At 41.0% G+C, this 13,194-nt stretch overlaps 1 protein-coding gene across 7 annotated transcripts in view; it reads right to left on the bottom strand.

Moving 5' to 3' along the window:
* LOC118404011 (extracellular sulfatase Sulf-1-like) overlaps positions 1-13,194 on the bottom strand; it is a 109,195-nt gene that overhangs the window by 65,751 nt on the left and 30,250 nt on the right. For 6 of the 7 annotated variants that reach the window (XR_004829732.1, XM_035802927.1, XM_035802930.1 and 3 more), the window contains exon 2: positions 12,612-12,780. The gene's annotated coding sequence lies outside the window, so the exon portion shown is untranslated. Of the gene's footprint in view, positions 1-233; positions 340-12,611; positions 12,781-13,194 lie in introns of those variants that run through there. The other variant, XM_035802921.1, reaches the window with a different exon arrangement.

The following is a 13,194-nucleotide window of genomic DNA, read 5'->3' on the forward strand; positions in this document are numbered from 1 at the left end:
GTTAAACTATCTTGGCAAACTTCCATAATCAACTTTAGGCATTGACAAACAATTGGAAAAAGCTCAGATGTCCTTTGCCAAGCTGAGCCAGAATCGGAACACCAAAACTGACATCTTCAACAATGGCTTCTGCATCACCCATCTCACAACAATGAACTCCTAAACACTTTATAAACGACTCCTAACATCCATTCACAAAGCATACACACATTGGCGCCGAGTGATAAACTTACCGCATCAAATCTGGCAACAAAATCGGGCAAAAGTCGTGGAATTTTCGCAACCAGCTGCCTAGTAGAAGCGGTGCACATGAGTAGACTGCAAGAGAAGTCTGTATGACAATAGCTGCTCCCAACACTGTGCATTTCCATACTGAGTTCACGACCCCAGAGGGGGTGTATTGTCAGGTATTTTGGGTGCATTTCCATAATCATTTGTTCCTGGGGAAATCTGGGGAAGCGGCAGAGGAACTGCCTATTGACATGCAGAGCAATAACAAATCCCTTTTTCATGCTAATCAGCACTAGTAAAGTGAGAATGAATTTAGTCATCATTGACCTTTTGTTAGACTGGCAATTCAAGTGCACTTCATTGTAGATTGCACTTTGTATATTAATGATAAGAAAACAGCAGATTTCCTCATTGTAAAGATAAGAGTAGCACTTCACTGAGAAAACTTATTCATTTTGATAAGCTAACTATATAGCTAAACCCATACATTACAATCACGATACTTTCCTTAGGAATGTAACATTCAACCATTTTCATGATACGTCGATGTAGGTTAGACATCCAGGTAATAAGATACGCCAAAAATAGTTACTCAAGCAACTGGATATGGTTTTGAAACGGTCAGACGTTTCGGAAAGAATCCACTTTCCTTCGTCAGTGACACTGAAGTGATCTGCAAGAAACAGGTCTTTTATACTCTAACTTTGAATGAAGACAATTTCAGATGTCCAATAGGAAAGGTTGTAAGACAATTCAGACTGAAGACAATTTGGATTCCAAAGAAAACAAAGCTAAGCCAAAGTCAAGCTGAAGACAATTCGGATTTCAAAGGATATCAAGGCTAAGACAGTTAATGCAAATGAGTCAATTAGCTCCTGTTGTTTTAGTTACAGGAGCTAAAAGTTTTGTTGGGGGGGGGTAGTGCTATGTCCCAAGTGCCGGAAAGTTCCATGCGTAGCCCCCCTTTTCTGTTGAGGGTGGGATTGTATATTCTCTCATATATGGCCTCTCTAACTCCCCGTTCAAACCAGCGGGCTTCACGGTCTAGGATGTCGGTAGATTGGAGGTTGAAGGAATGTCCTTGGTTGTGTTGTAGGTGGTTGAAAATAGCAGAAGAGTTGCCGTTGGCCTTCGGTTTGCAATGTTCTTGGTATCTTGCTTTTAGTGGACGACTAGTCTCACCAATGTATGTGTTGTTACAGTTAGGTTCCTCGCATTTGAGTCTGTAGATTACATTGGCCTTAGTACCTTTCTGTGGTTTGTCTTTTGGATGTACCAGTTTGTGTCGGAGGGTTGAGTGAGGTTTGAAGTTAGTGGCGATGTTGAAGTTTTGGAAGATCCGTCTGAGTTTTTCCGAAACTCCTTGAACATAGGGGATGGTAATGTTGGCTTTCTTTCTGTCGGTCAATGGTTTGCAATTGGCTGTTTTCTTTGAGTGGTCCGAGGGTTTGAGGGCTTTGTTGAAGGTCCAGTTTTGGTAACCTTTCCTATTGGACATCTGAAATTGTCTTCATTCATAGTTAGAGTATAAAAGACCTGTTTCTTGCAGATCACTTCAGTGTCACTGACGAAGGAAAGTGGATTCTTTCCGAAACGTCTGACCGTTTCAAAACCATATCCAGTTGCTTGAGTAACTATTTTTGGCGCATTTTCATGATAATTTGAAAATTCAAAACTATGTCCTTTTGAGTTTTGACACTACTGTAAATGCAGAAATATTCGCGGTAGTTTTAAAGTTTGTGGTTTTCACAAGTCCACTTCACCACGAACTTTAAACCACCTCGAACATTTTTTCATTACAGTACATGACTAGTGTATGGCGCTACCGTGGACTCAAAACCACAGCGAACACTCCATTTTCACGCTAAATTAAAATTGAATCCCCGCTAACTAAAATGTATTTACAGTATATAATCTCTCACTGTTCTCAAATAAAGCAGAAAAGTACTGAAATGTAATTGATAACTTCACACCCCTCTCTGTGCAGTGGACTCTCCCAGTCCCAGAGGAGAGACAAGTATGAGCTCATCATCACCCACTTGAGCCCCAGATTAGGGATGACTGACAGCTTTGACAAATGAGCCAAACAAAACTGACATATTGTGAAGGATGGGGTTGAGCAGGGGAGGGGATGGAATCCTCCCCTATTGTTCCTCACCTCCTCGTTAAGTAATTAATTATGCTTTGTTTGCTCATTTGGTGGTGGATTAATCTGGAAGACTGTGCTTAGCAGCTGCTTTTTTGTCTGGTGATTGTAAAATGTTATCCGCAAGCAGATGTAAAATGGCAGAATTGTAATATTTCTAAAGCTCCTAGTTCCCAGATTAGGCTTAGGTCCCAATTCCCAACCCGGGGCCAAACCGGGTAGCTCTCAGCTCAGAAAACTATGATACAAAAGGCAACAAAACACACATAACATAAAAAAATACAAAATAGTCATGAGCATAACCTGTGTATATTCCTTGAAACACACTTTTATTTTTCGTTTCTGCAAACATTCCAGCCGGGGCCTGGTTTGGAAATGGGACCTAAGCCTAACTGGGCCTTTCTCCATTACTTTTACTTCTTCTCCATCCTTTTCTTCTTCTGTTCCTGCCATTTGGTCAAATCAAGCCTTGGTCAAATCAAGGACGTTACATCAACGTCCTTGGTCAAATCAAGGACATTAATAGTATATAACATCCTTGGTCAAATGGAATCATCTGTCATTTTCAGCTAAGTGTCCTAGTGTTGTAGATATTATTTGGGTCCATGGATATACTGTACTTCTACTTGGTCCATGGACACTGTCTTGGCCAAAGTAACAATTTTGCCTCCAGAAGATTTTCTTGGAGTTAGCCTACATGTATGTAAAATGGATTAGGCTGGATACACTTGAGGTATGATATGATTAAAACCATACACAAGAATGGACAGCCAACAGCAAAACATTAAATCATAATACAACAGCTGGGCCTCCAACAGCAAGCAACAATTTAGTTGTTTAATTTTGGGTTCGATGAAAGAGCTGGGCTGGGCCCCTGGCCTGTCTACCTGGCCTGTCTACCTGGCCTGGCCATCACGTCAGGCCACCAAGATACCCCCATTCATACCCTCAGAAATTCTCAGCCTCTCATCTAGCTGCGCCCTCTAGCAGAATATAGACAAATTGCCGAGAGCATGTACTTACTGCATTGTCAAGCCACCTACGATCAAGATAAACTGATATCTATTCAACGTTACTTGTCTGAATTTAAATTTCTAAGGGTCTGCAAATAGATAAACTACAACATTAAGGGAGATAGAAACGACGCTTGTGGTTGATGTTGAGAACAACGATACCATATACACAGTGTAACATTTGATCTAGTGGTAAATGTTATAACAGGCAGTTTGGCCAAACAAAGGAGGTCATATTTAGGTCACCACGTAACTGCAGGCCTGAGTATGGTAGAAACGGGTGCTGTCAGAGGATTGGACTTTGACTTGACATTTTCCCCTTCACGTCATCGAAGGTTTGAAGATTGAATATTTAGTCTTCAATGTACATAACAAGGACTGACTGCTTTAAAACAAGGCTGGAATACAGCAGTTTGTTTTTCATTTAGCAAATGTTAGTTAAACACACTGCTTTAGGGATCCAATCCCCCAGACAACTCTCTAAGGGATCTAAGGGAACTCAGCCTGGCCTGTCAGCCCGGCCCCTTGACTGTCTACCTGCTACAAGATCATAAATATGAGTTACAAAAACATTGAAGAGCAGAGTTTCTTGGTCTGGTGGGTTTCCCCTCCCCAGCCATTTCTGTGGCCTCGATGTCACGCAGGGGTCAGAGAAACAACTGGGGAACTCTGTGTTGGAATGAGTGGAGATTGTTGGCTCCGGGGACTGGGAGAGAAAAGTGTTGTTTTACCTCTAAACAGCACGTCATGAACATTAGTCAGTACTTCTCTTTTTGTTGTACGGTCTAGTCGAAGACAGATCAAAAAGACACAAACTGTGGTACTTGTATTTCTGGCTGGTAGAAAGGCCTAATACTTCCCAGACAGAGTTATATTTTTACTTCCTCAAAGGGCCAGTCAAGGGCGGGCTGACAGGCCAGGCTGAGTTCTCTGACAGCGCTAAAGAGTAGCAATTACTATGCCTCTCAATCAACTACATGTATTTTGTCCCTGGACAAGCGCCTGTTGCTGGTTTATTAAAAGAGACGTGACAGGTGGAGCGTCTGAGATGACCGGGGTCACATGCTTGGTTCCCTTAGAGAGTTGTCTGGGGGAAAAAACAGCAGATGGCTCAGATCCCTAAAGCAGTGTGTTAAACTAACATTTGCTAAATGAAAAACAAACCGCTGTATTCCAGCCTTGTTTTAAAGCAGTCAGTCCTTGTTATGAACATTGAAGACTAAATATTCAATCTTCAAACCTTCGATGACGTGAAGGGGAAAATGTCAAGTCAAAGTCCAATCCTCTGACAGCACCCGTTTCTGCCATACTCAGGCCTGCAGTTACGTGGTGACCTAAATATGACCTCCTTTGTTTGGCCAAACTGCCTGTTATAACATTCACCACTAGATCAAATGTTACACTGTGTGTATGGTATCGTTGTTCTCAACATCAACCACAAGCGTCGTTTCTATCACCCTTAATGTTGTTGTTTATCTATTTGCAGACTCTTAGAAATTTAAATTCAGACAAGTAACGTAGAACAGTTTATCTTGCTCGTAGGTGGCTTGACAATGCAGTAAGTACATGCTCTCGGCAATTTGTCTATATTCTGCTAGAGGGCGCAGCTAGATGAGAGGCTAAGAATGTCTGAGGGTATGAATGGGGGTATCTTGGTGGCCTGACGTGATGGCCAGGCCAGGTAGACAGGCCAGGTAGACAGGCCAGGGGCCCAGCCCAGCTCTTTCATCGAACCCTTTAATTTTCTACAGCTACAATATGGAATGGCATAAAATATTCCCTAATACAGATTAACATCTCAAGATGATAATTGAAGAAATAACTCACGGTAGGAACATTTTGACACCTAACTTTCCAGTGTATAGTTTCCATATTGAACATGTCAGATTTATTGAAGTTACAGACATGTAGTTAGACCAAGAAGGTTTTATCAAAGCTGGTATATTATCATGGTATTTCTCCAGCTCTATTATCAACTTTTGCTTCCTCTCTATCTTATCCTTAGTATGGCATCAAATGGCTGAGTGAGTAGGTCAGTGGACAGGAGATCAAGTAGAGGTCAGGAGTTTGATTGCTAGCATTCCTGGCTAGAAGTTTAGGCTAGAAGTGTTCTTGGGAAATACACTTACCGATAACATGACTTTCCTCACTCCAACCAGGTGTAAAATGGAGAAATGGGTATCTCACTTAGGTTGGGAAGGTAAAAAATGATACATCAAAGCTCCTTGATCAAAGGCGTTGGGAGAGGAGGGATGGACACCTTCAAATACCAAGCCCTAGACACAGTAGATAACAATCCACTGTCCCTACAGCCTCCAAAAGTCTAGCGGACTTCCTCTCCTATCATAATTTCTCACACCTTTTCCCCTGCCCTTGACCACGCAGGGCTCTACTCCGAGGAATGGGCAACAAAAGCCATTCCACACACATCCAGGGGCCAGATTAGAAACCAACCAATTTCCTACAAGGTCACTCGAAGGTCACACGAATGTCGTCAGTGCCCTGGCTAACCAGGTGAGGTTAACAGCCATGACTGTTCAGGTTGGAAACAAGCTTGGCAAGGATCATCTGTGGCCAATCGTTGATGTACAACAGATGCAATGATTTACAACATTACTTTTTTCTCAGAACTACTCAGGAATATCCTAACTGTAACAGCAGTGGCAGACTTCGCCCCCTTACCCATAGGGCCACGGTCTGCTGGAAACATGATCGGCAAGTTGACTATATATGACCAATTGGTGATTTACAAGACATGCAATGACTTATGACAGACTTTTTCTGCAAAAATACTTGGGATAAATTTAACCTAACAATAGCAGGAGCAGGCTTCATCCCCTTTACCCATACTGCTTTGCAATTGCCAAGGTTAGAAACAGTCTTGTTATACACCTTTCTCACGCGGCGGCCATGATAGATCGAAGACGAGGTCAATAATAATAATAATAATAATCATCTGGTGTATTTTGCCAGCCAGTAGGTACCCAAAGTATGAGTAATGAGGCTGTTTAACGTGGTCGAGGCACCTCCTGAGGCAAACAGGCAAAACATTTTTCTAAAATCAGCTGCCATTTAGTTTTCACCCAAACCACACAAATTTTCACAATATAAGATCAAATAATAAATATTATAACTGAAAGATATAGCAATTTAGAGTAGCGTAGACTGATCCCATAGTCCCTTAACAGATGCAAAATAAAAACATAATAATGCAAATATTTGACGGACACACAGCCATTCTCTGATTGGTCTATTTCCTAATTGCCAGGCTATCTTTGGTTGAACTATTAATTATGATGGACAGTCTTTTGTTTGCCTCATTGAACTCGTTTTAGACCTATCATGGCCGCCGCGTGAGAAAGGTGTATACTATGAAATAAATCATGGCAACCTCCTCTCTCAAGACTTTTCATTTATTAGTCAATCTTGGAGACATATCGGTAGTCCTGCACCTATACAAAATCTGTAAATAGGCATTATACCTCAATAAAAAGTGGCATGCAGCCTGATTTGAGCTTCTCATGAATAAAGAAAGGTTCAAACAATACATGTGTGGACAGAGGCGATGGAATGAAGCCATTTTATGTCCCCAGTAAAGTTAATGATCTGTTTTGATATTACGCGAAACATCATTAACTTTGCTATGCAATAAAAACTATAAATGGGTAAAGTATACATCCTAGCAGTTAATGTAAAAAAATCACTTTAATCAAACAGGCAGCAAAGGTTATCTGCTGTGGAACTAATATAAAGCAGCCTGATAGCACATTTACTATTGATTGGCATTCAAACCTCTCTAGTCACCAATGACTTCAAGGAGGTAAAGGTAAAGCAGTCATTCTCAATTAATGTATGTTACAGCTCTTTTCCAGTCAAGTCCAAATCCAGGTGATGGGCGACATGGTATTTGGAATGGGGTGAAATTTTTGCCCATCACAACAAACACATTTCTGTCCAGAGACAAAGGGACCCATAGTCTGATTGAATCAAGCTTCTAGCAGCCATTCCACTGGTCAGGCCCAATAAGCGAGATATTGTGCAACACACATACACAGGCTAGAACGGACAGGTCCTAGAGATCCCTGCGATACCACACTACACTACAGTATCAGGCAGGGTTCTTACACACATTCCTGTAAGTTCTATAAGCTGAGAACAAATCTGGTACTGCTGGAGTGGTGACAGTGGTAGATTTGAGGGGACTCATGTAAACCCTCAGGGTCAGGGGTCAAACACTTTAAAGAGTCCCACCTGGCCAAGTCAGCCTCAATATACTGTAAACTGATTTACGTTTGCAGGGACTAAATCTGGTGGTAAGAGGAGAATGGGGGAGTTTGTGGTGTGCTTGTATTAGCAGAATACTACTTGTAACATTTAATTTGGCTATATGATCAAAAACAACCTCTTGCTTAAATCACTTCACTTCAAGTTTTTTTATGGCTTTAATGCCATTCTGACAAAATAGAATATACTGGATGCCTGGGTCATTCCTGTAGGCAGAGGCGGACTAAACACACACACACACGCACGCGCCCGCACACATACAACATAGGGGTGTCCAAAATAAAAATCTATAAATCCTCTCTTGACAGCACTGTTACTTACAGTCTTGCTCGTTTTCTTTTTACTTCCTTTCAAAATCCTGTCAAGAAGGCAAGAAGTTCTATTTCAGAGGGTTGGATTTTCAACATTTTTCGGAGGTGCATACAAGCTCATGCCTGTGGCACCCTTCTCCTGTATTCAGCACTCCCTAGTCCGAAAAAATCTACAAAAGAAACCCCCCTCCCCCACTTAACAATAAAAAAGGCACCTAGAAGTATGTGGGTGCCCATTGAGGTATGTACAAATGTAAAAGACAAGGATGTCTAAAGATTCCAAACCATCAGTCTGGCCAGAACATAGCCTGGTATCCAGCCGTAATATAGCTTCCGAGACTCGGAAGCTATATTACGGCTGGATACCAGGCTAGCCAGAACACTGATACCCATCCACATTAGCCAGTAAGTGCTGACAGCCAGGCAGGCAGCTGGGTTTCCCATGCCCCTTTCCCAAGGCCAGAGGTCGAACAGTTTAACAGGAACAGAGCAGCTGAGGGGTGTAGTCGAGCTTGTAACTTCGCTCAAGAGACTCCCATTTACAGAGTACCAGCCTTTGATGCCCATGCTTTAACCGCAGTGCTGCTAAATGAGCAAGTATAAACTTTACTGCTTGGCCTTTAAAGGAAGATAGTCTTGGCCTTTGAAGGGTCGATTATAGAGATGTCTCGTGGTCTCTTCTATCACAGGCATGGACTGGTGAACTTGAATTTGAAACCGTCTGGCGTAACCAACAGTCACAAAGATGCAAACTGTAACTAGGCTACATTGCACTACTATAAGCAAGTTGAAAAAGCATCATGGCTGAACACAAACACTCACAAAATCGCATGAACACCCACATGCACACACACGCATTTCATTTTCACCAAGAGTCAGATACCGGTAACACTAGTTCACCTTTATCTGTGGGGTAACCTATATTCATTGTTTTTAGAAACTCCACCGACAGTGGCTTCAGTCTGATTTGAAAGAAATCTTGCAATTTAAAAACACCGACCATTGATTTATTATTCCCAAGTAAATACACCATGTCTTTAAAAGCGGATAAAGGTTCAACTATCGTTACATATAAGTATTTAGCAGAATACTGTGTTGGATAACTGGAACCCCCCCAAAAAACATGTTTTATCTGCATCCTGAGTCCTTCTTTTCTTACAGACTGAAGAATTCTTAAGTGAAAGTTCCAATGTCCCAGTACACAGATGCCCATCTATAGCTCTCCCTACATCTGTCTCCAATTCATGGTTTAATCTAGTCCTGATCAAAACCTTTTAGCAAGAGCAGGACTGCCCATAACTCCACCCTGACCTGGTGTCTGACAGATCCAACCATCAGGAGGGCCAGGAGAATTCATCACAAGATAGCAGAACACAGTTTTCAGCCTATGGGGATCTCTACACCACAAGGGCCACAAGGTGACTGGCTTCGATGTTAAGAAAATATAGTAGGGTGCACTTTAGGAATACCAGAAATGGACATGTTCGAGTTCAGGGTACAAGCCGCAAAATATTTTTTTTTTTTAATCCTGTCGGTGCATCGCCTTCTCACGCCCACTTTAAAACGCTGCGCTACGGAGGTCACAAAACTGCAGCAGGCTCACACTAGGAGGGCAGTTGCATAATGGGGCGCATTTATACACGAAACAGAAAACTTTCACAATCCAAACCATACAGTCTCAGAGTCAATACCTTCCGTGACTACTCAGCACAGGTTATATGACTCTCAAATAAAGCTTTTTACCTCTCCTTCAACAAGTTTATCCGTACTACTTTATGTACCCGCGTCATGGACCCTGTGGTCGCGCATAAATACTGTGTTCTGCTACCACAACTGTCCATTTCCCTCCATCCCCTATTCCCCCTCCTCCATTACAGTCTGCTCATCTCCTCTATTGGGAGGTTGTTGCCATGGCAACATCAGGAGACAACCAGTTAATGTCAGTCCATTTTCTCTCCACTATCCCTCACAGATGTGCCCATTCAGGTCTGCCCCTATTCTCACTACTTGACATGGCTGCCCTGATGCTGTGGTGGGGCAGCAAACATTATTTGCTTGATAGTCAAAGCTTCTCCTTGTTTTACCTATCTTTAGTCTGACTGCTTGCAGATGTTTTTAGGTCTGAACAGAGATCAGAAAAAGCCAACATTTTTTTTTTCTCAAGACAACCTCTTGGCATTGAACTAAGTTGGCAGAAGATGAAAGTTATCTTTCTTACATTAGTTACAGTATTAACCTTAGGCTGATTCAAGTTTTTCGTTGCCTAATAGTGTAAGGCTTCTTAGCTATGGCTTGCGTAGTCAACTGAGCACAGCAGGTGACCCCAAATCTTCTTAAGTTCTTAGGAATTGAATTTGGAATGTTTTGAAATGCGGATGAATGCTTCATCATGCACAAATGTGATTTCCTTGAAGAAATTTTCCACCTTACGCACCGGTGAGAAACATAATACATTTCACTCAAAGGACAGAGCGGATCCCAAAATGTCAGCGACTTCAAACAATACGTCTTTTACATAGAGGGTAAGACTTGTTCTGCCCTAGTAAGACTCATTGTCACATTTCTATTCTGTGGTTATTCTAACTCACTAGGTGCTGATAGGTGATTTATTACAATCTGCTGACTTGACTGAGTCTTCTTGGAAGTACATACAGGGCTCGAAATACTTTTTTCTGCATACCTGCACTGGTGCAGGTAGCATAGAAAATTACCTGCACCAGACAAATTTTATCTGCACCTTCTCAATTTAGGAAGTATGGACATACTAAGATTGTTCAAGAACCATTGCTATTTTTTTCTTTTATACTTTATAGGTGGTAACATTCAATGCAGCTAATAACAATCCCCATACACCTACATCATAGGACATTTATGGATAAAACCCAGTACATGGACCAGAGCAGGTTAGGTGCAGGTAGACACCAGAAATACCTGCACAGCTCCAATCTTACATTTTGTACCTGCACTAACCTGCATATGCAGGTGGTATTTCGAGCCCTGACATAGCTAAGTACTTCCAAGAAGACTATAGGTACATGTTATTGATGAGTCATTGCACGTTGCTTACTATTGCAAGTCGGAAAATCTCTTTTCTTCTCCATTTGAGCATATTGTAAATCTTCTTTTTCAGAAATATGATTGAATTTCAGGTTATGCACTGTACAACAGAACATAGCTGCTACCTGAACAAACCAAAGTAGTGATATGCATTTATGTTACACTAATCTAAGTATACACACTGAACATAGAAGTGCTTTTATAGCATTCAATCCAACTACCATGAACCACGAACTTTAATGTTTTTGTTCTATTCAAATATTTGATAGAGCAAAGGGTCATACAAGTGTGTTCAAGTCTCATTTCAAGATAAACGTTCCAGGTTGCTTACCTCTCTGTCCAAAAGACAAGAATTCCGAGCATATCAGCAATGGATAATACCTGTACTATTACCTTTGCCAAAAAGGTTACGTTTTCGTAGTACATGTTTGTATGTTTGTTTTTAGCAGTATAACTCGAAAAGCTCTTAATGGATTGTCATGAAATTTGGTATGTGGTTAGGTCAGGTTCTAACAAAGAAATTATTAGATTTTGGGACCCCTGGTGAGATCCCTTGGTACTGCAGCAGAACTTCCAGTTTTCAAACCAGGTTTTTCTGGACAAGCTATGATCAAGATTTTTAGGTGATAGATAGCTCTTATGCTTGGGAAAAACTGATATAAGTTTGGGCCCTATACCAGCTTTCTTTGTAACTGCAGAGGGCTTTTCAGTTACAAACTTTGAAACAGGGTAAGTCAAGAAAGAACAAATTTTCATAATTTCTCAGTAGTGCCAGTATAGGGCCACTCAGTTATACATTTGGAAACAACAAAGGCATTTTTCCGGTATGGTACAATAAAAGGCCTAGCTTGACCTACCAAGAATTCCCTTCAACAATTACTAGTGCTCTAAGCAATGACATCATGTAATGCCCCATCACCTATGTACAACCCATGATACAAACAGTTGAATTCAGGCAAAGGTTAAAATTCCTGCAAACAATGTGGGCTCTTAACAACACTAAAATGCACTTCGTTTTCCTTTGTTGTTATGTATGGCAAAAATGCAGAAAACTTCTAGTTTAAATCCTCCTTAAAAGAAGACACTATGGGCGCAATTCAAATATTTTACAACAAAATAAAAATTCAGTACAGGACTTAACAATAGCAGAGTTATTCTATCTATGGTAAAGGTAGCCTATGGAGTAATTATAACTGTTTAATTGAACAAATGTGAACTTCAAGTCTATTGAAACATTATAAACATTTGCAAAACTAAATGCCATTTGTAAGCTATAAAGATACACAATTGTACAAATCAGTGTTATTCAAGGCTGATTTTCTGAATAAAACTATTGAAGCTATTCAAATTAGAAATAAATCTTACATATGCAAGGTATGTTGAAACAAATAAAGTAGCATGTATATACAAATTTCAACCATAAGCTCAGGATGTCAGAAGGTCTCTACCATCACATCTAAAGCAAAAACAATATGTAAACTCAAAACGCTAATATGGCAATGCTTTTAGCCTGAATTCTAAACTCTTACACAAGACAATTCTTTGGTACAAAAACAGAAACCGTCTCACCTGTTAATCCAGAAGGTTCAACTGGTCTTGGATTTCTTCACGTTTCTTGGCAGGAAGAAATGACAAATAACACAGAAATGTCCTCCCAAATCCCTCCTCTACACAGACAACATCATCCTCCTATCTTCCACTGCTGCAATGATGGAGAAACCTGGCACAACTGGCTGCCCTGCAAGAAAAGAACAGGAACGGTCCATTACACCAAGGGTAACAAATCAAATTCTGAGTCACCACATAAAGTAACCTCCCAACCCTGACTACCCCTTTCTAAGAATGGTACCAACCAAGATTCTCTATATGGGCATACTCATGGTTTAGTCACATAGAACCTCACTTTAGAACCTTATTAATGAAAGGACACAAAGTATATGGGTTTCCCTAAAGGGTAAAGATAGTATTTTTGATAGTTCGCCACCCTAAGTCCATTCGAGCCCTGCTGGGTCTGATAAGTGTTCTGTCTTCTGCTTTTCCCTCTCAGCCCAGATCAGGACTTTCCATTAGTAAAACGGCTCCGAATAAATGACCTTCGTTTCTCCATGTATTGATTTTTCATTACTTTTGAATTGTTCTGCGCTTTTGGACA

Source organism: Branchiostoma floridae, chromosome 17, assembly GCF_000003815.2.
Source record: "Branchiostoma floridae strain S238N-H82 chromosome 17, Bfl_VNyyK, whole genome shotgun sequence".
NCBI classification, from domain to species: Eukaryota; Metazoa; Chordata; class Leptocardii; order Amphioxiformes; family Branchiostomatidae; genus Branchiostoma; species Branchiostoma floridae.